The sequence below is a fragment of the Pinus tabuliformis genome, chromosome 6 (genome assembly GCF_031772625.1).
Source record: "Pinus tabuliformis cultivar Carrire ecotype Pingquan chromosome 6, CPIR1, whole genome shotgun sequence".
Classification (NCBI taxonomy): domain Eukaryota; kingdom Viridiplantae; phylum Streptophyta; class Pinopsida; order Pinales; family Pinaceae; genus Pinus; species Pinus tabuliformis.
In genome coordinates this window covers 299,183,950-299,189,949 of record NC_142292.1, presented here as the reverse complement: position 1 = coordinate 299,189,949, position 6,000 = coordinate 299,183,950, and positions in this window count along the sequence as shown.

Sequence of the window (6,000 nt, the reverse complement as noted above, 5' to 3'; positions counted from 1 at the left end):
GCAGGTTTACCATTGCGGACCCGCGGACCCCGACTTTTTCTCCATTGGGAAAAAGCTCGGGGTCCGCACCTTCCGTGTAGACAAAGTGCGTACCCATGCACTGTGTCTAACTCGGAGGGTGCGTACCCCGCCGCAAGGGTTTTGAACCCAAAATTTCTCAAAAATGGACCAATCAAAATGTTTTCTAGCAATTTAATTAATCTTTATACTTGATGCAGAGAGTATATCATGCTAGATTGGCGTGAATGAGAGCATGAGGACGTGGATACTGCCGCATGGAATCATCAGCCTTCACTTGATGCTTTGAGGGCGTGCGGATTGTACAAATTTTGGACCATTCCTAGCATGAGGGCTCAGGTGGATTTCTTACAGTGGCTGGTTGACAGATGGAGCATACAGGACCAGTGTTTCTTCATTGGCGGGCACCGGCTCGAAATCGAGCCGGAGGACATTTATTTCTTGATTGGTTTGCCTAAGAGAGGCGAAGACTTGACTCTATTCAGGACTAGGCCAGGTGGCCAGTCTGTCGATAGCCTCCAGCTAGAGTACTGCAACAGCCAGGCTAAAGACAAAGGGATAGACATAAAGACCATATCCCGTCCTGAGCTCATGGTGATTACGTTTACTGTCACTAGACTTTGCGGAGCTGCCGCATTACATGTTGCCACTGGATCCCAGATGCGTATGGCAGTTGATTACTTTCGAGGCACCATCTTCAACTGGTGCAATGTTGTGCTGGCCAATGTGAAAGGCCAACTGACTAGGGCCAAGAGCGGACGACTAAAGACCTTTGGTTATGGGGCTTTGGTCATGAGTTTTGGCTTGGAGAGGGTTCCTATGCTGATCCCACAGCACCTTACTGTTGGAGCTGGGCTTCTTCGAGAGCCCAAACTGATGCGATGGGTCGCAATCATGGCCAGTCACCTGGACGAGAGGACATAAGTTGCTTGGTTCAAACCTGAGTATTTCCAATGGTTGGAAAACCAAGTCTTTTCCATTCAGGATTTCCCTTACGCTGGGATAGATTTCCGTGGTGACCCAGACATGGCTCTTCCACCAGGAGAGCAGTGGGACGAGTCAGGTAAAATCCTTTTCAACTTTTCCTATTTTAATTTTTTTTTATATTTTTCATCGTCTCAAAACTGATAGTAAAAATTTCAAATGCAGATGTGGGTCCACAGCGACCAGCCGCTCTCTGGCCTTTCGAGAGGAGGCAACCAGTTGCACCCGCGCCAGCCCCACAGGATGAATCAGCAGAGGTTTTGGCCGAGTTGGAGGGTCATCTTGAGCGCTTGACAGGGGATATTCCTGAGACCACTATAGACGACATTCCTCGTCGACTTCAGCGCTATGTGATTGGAGTCCCGGGACCTTTTAGGAGGTTCCTTTGCAAGGTGGCCCGGGAAGTGGTTTCTTATAGAGATCATCACCAGTGATAGGATGATCGCCTTTTGTGGGCACATGTGACATTTTTGTTTTTTGTACTTATCATTTTTGCCGATCATAAGGTGTTTTTCAACCTATGATCGAAGACGATGTATTTTTTGACACACTCCTATATATATATATATATATATATATATATATATATATATATATATATATATATATATATATATATATATATATACATATATCACTATTACCTGCTTATCTTGTAAATCATGTTATGGAATGGTTTTAAATTTACATGTATGATTATTACAAATGTCTATTTAACATTCGAGAAGCAATTGCATCTGCTAATGTATTTAAAGACCTTGGAATATGCTGATATTCAATGTAATCAAACTCACGTTCCAAGAGACGCACTCTCAAAAATAATCTTAATAACACTGGATTTCTAATGGCATACACTCTATTAAGCTGTAATACAACGAGTTCAGAATCCAACCTCACTATCAAACTCCGAATCCCAAATGAAATAGATTCAGATAATAACTCAATCACTGCACTATACTCTGCAATGTTGTTTGTTGTTTGACCAAGGCTTACTCCATGCATAGAAACTAACTCGTCAAAGGGCGAATAGATAACCCAAGCTGCGGAAGAGATGTTCCGTGTATTACGACAAGCACCATCAGCAAATCCAATGTATGTTTGGAGAGGCATCGACATCTGCAATATCAAGAGTAAAACCAAGATAAGCAGGAATAATGACGGAAAAAACACTCTCTAAACTAAGCACACTTTGTAAACTAAAACACACCAGCTAGAAAGAAAAACTATCCTAACTAAAAATCTCCATACCCCGTTCTTTTAAGCATAGTACCTCTTCAAGTAAAGGCCATTTCTGGGTTTACCCAAAGAGTCCCCATCAAAGTCTACCAATTCATAGGCCCCTTTTGCTAGCTTTCGCTTAACAATATAGGGACCATGCCACATAGGAACGAATTTCCCATCGCCTAATTTATCATTAGCTTGATCATACAATAACACTAGGTCTCCTTCTGAAAAATTTCGAGGGGTCACATTCCGATCATACTGAGCTTTCATACGTTTTGCGTGAGTCTCGATCGCCAATGCAGCATCACGTCGATTCTCATCTAATTGAGCTAAGTATAACAAACACTTTTCCTCTTCGGAAGTAGCTGGAAGTAACTCGATGGCCATTTGCAGTGACGGGATTTCGCACTCAATGGGTAACACAGCTTCCAAACCATAGACTAGTTGGAAAGGAGTGAACCCTGTTGATGTTTTTACTGAAGTTCGATACGCCCACAGCGCTGAAAATAGCATGTTGTGCCAATTCGACCGATGAATCCCAATGATTCATCGGATCATGATAACTAAAACTTTGTTGATGGACTCAACCAGACCATTTGCTTGTGGATAATAAGGAGTTGAACTATCGTGACGTAAACCAAGCTAGCCTGTAAGTTCGGTCATCATAACGCTTCGAAAATGACACCCATGATCAGTGATTATCGCTTGTGGGACACCAAACCTAGCAATTATATGATTGAACATGAAAATTGCAGTTGTCTTGCCGTCTGCCTCGAATGTAGGCATCGCCTCGGCCCACTTAGTAAAATAATTTACCACAAGGATGATATACGCATGCCCCCCGGCCGAGTGAGGGTTACATGTAATAAAATCGATACCCCATTTGGCAAAAGGAATTTTGACATGGATTGTTCGCTCTGAGGTGGTTCATGCATCCCAAAAGAGAAGGATCTAATCCCTTGACTAAAGGAGCTATCCCTTTGAAGGAGGGCTTTATCCCTTTGAAGGAGGACCTAGTAACTTCCCTCCATTGCACTATAAATACAGGCATTGGGGTGCGGACTAGAGAGGTTAGAAGCTGAACATTTTGAGGGTAAATGCTGGTGAAATTAATACTCTTTGGTTGAGCTTGAGAGGAGAGATCACATACCTCTTGGTTCTATTGGAGAGTGAGTGAAACTTGTCAAAGTAGAGAAGACATCTTGTTTGACCCTGGGAGGAGCTTGTACAACGTCAAGGCAAAGGTTGTAAGGTTCTTCTTCTTTTGAATTAATACAATCAAACTCATTTTTCTCAACAAGTATCTTATTTTATTTGTTTCATGGACTCCTTGACTTTCATGTTAAATATGTTTTATGCAATTGTTTTTCCAGGTGCTATTTAATTTGTTTGCCTTGTTTGTGTTTGCAGATTCGCGAAAAGGAGCTCATTTGGATCAAAGGAGCGAGGGCATCCACAAGCTTGCGTTGGACCAAAGGTAGGCCCTAAAAACACTCGCTTGCTATTGTCTATTGAAGCATATTTAGAGAAAGATATTGTCTGGTTGGTTTGCTTGTCGTTAGGTCTTCTTTAGATTCTAGGAAGGTCTATCTTGTCCGCAAGATCGACTCATTCCATGCGACAAAATGGCGATTCCACTGGGGACTTGATTGTTTTCTTTGTCTATACTTTGACCTGAGAAACTATATTTTCTGTTTCTGTTTTTGACTTGATGATTGTGGGATTGGGTGAATTTAGTTAATTTTGAGTTAGTTTTCATTTTTCATAGTTTTGGGAGAGGTACACACTCTCTGAGTTAAGCACAGTGCGTACTTGTACGCACTTTTTCTTTGTGCATAGAGCGTGGACACACCTGTGTAAACATGTTGCCTGTGTACCCTGTCAAAAATTTGAAAAATTTTAAATCTTTTCTCTTTTTTATCAGTTTAGAATTTGTTTATAGGTTTTAGCCATTGCCCAGACCTGCTTGTTCCCTGTCAAAAACTTTCCTTGGTTTAATTTCATTAGCATTAGGGTTTTAGGTGGAATTCCTAGGAATTTTGCTTGTTGGGTTTCGTTGCCGGCACAATCATCAATGATTTGATCGATATAGGGAGTTGGGTAGTTGTCCTTTGGACAGGCTCGATTAATGTCCCTATAGTCGATGCATATTCTTATTGTTCCCTGTTTTTTGTTAACCGGAACAATATTCGATACCCAATCCGTTAACGGGATTGGATAAATGAAACCTGCTTTCAACATTTTTTCAACTTCTGCTTTACTTGCAGCAACTTTTCGTGGGTGAATTTGACGCAAACATTGCCGGACGGGTTTAGCGTCCGGGTAAGTCTTGATCTCATGAACAACAATCGCGGGATCAATTCCTGGCATTTCCTCATAGGACCAGGCAAACACGTCACAAAATTCTTGAAATAGGGCCTTATATAATTGAATTTCGTCATCTGTACACGAGGCACCTATATGAATGTTCTCAACAATTCTGGGTTTAACCGAAATGTCAATGGGAATAGTTCGAGAGATGTTTCCCAAATTTAACTCTGAATCAAGATGTTTCATTGGATTCTAAGGTTCCTTGACATATTCAGTTGTAAAGATTGATGAGAAATCATTTTCAAAACGATCATCCTCAGGTAAAAATGAAGATCTGTGATGGAGATCTTCCCATGGTAAATCATCTACACATAGGATTTCATGAATTTGCTCATCAGAGTGAACAAGTTCAGAAAATGTAGTTAAATCCGAGGTTGATGTGAAAAGTGATTCCTCACGGACCACATTCATTAAGTCATTTTCGGTTGAACACGGGTCGGCAAAAGACTGCATGGCTTCATAGGCAATTTCATATGGACTCAAAGGCATGGAATTACCAAATGAGTCTATTTCAGATTCAGAAGGAACGATCCAAGGATCGTCATAAAAAATAGTGTCTGATGTAATCATATGAATGGTTGCAAATGAAGATGATGCGTTGATTGGAGGAAAAGCAAAAGTTCCTAGTAAACCAGCATCTTTAACTAATCCTACTCCAACATCCTTATATGGGATAGTCGTTTTACCGACATGCTGAATACTCTCCAAAGAGGCTGGGTCGGATGAAAAGTAAGCCAGCTGGTCTATTGCTACGATCTTTCCAATATGTGGAAACTTTATGACTCTAAAGACCGATGAAACGACCGCTGTCATAGCGTAAGACCAACTTCGACCCAAGAGAAGGTTGTAGTCTAGAGGGGCATCAACCACCTCTACATCTAGACTAACGGTTTTTCCTTCAACCCCCATAGGAAAATCCTGTAGAATGCCAAAAGGATGAAACCCACGGCCATCAAAGGCCTTAAGAATTGTCGGGGATTGATTTAGTGAAGGAGAACCAAGCGATCTCCAACACTGTATCGACATAATACACGTTGAGGCTCCCTCATTAATTACAGTCCGATGAATAGGCCTGTTTTTGACTATCACTGGGATCTGGAAAGCCATTTGATGAGGCAAACGCGGTGTACTATTTTCTAGATCAAAGATTATTAGGTTCGGGTCCTGAACATCAACAGCTCCTATAGCCGACAAAAGTAATTTATGTTGTGCTAGGCATGATTGCAGCACTTCCAAAGCCGACATTGCTGAGGGTGAAACAGCTAAATCATCAACAATGTTATAATTCTGAGCCGCTCTCGCATGTGGATTGAAAGCTGACTTTCGAAGTATACCCTTGGCGGGCGGTTTGATTACTAAGTCTGGATTAGGTTTCTCGATCTGTAGTGGATCGGAACCGGGAGT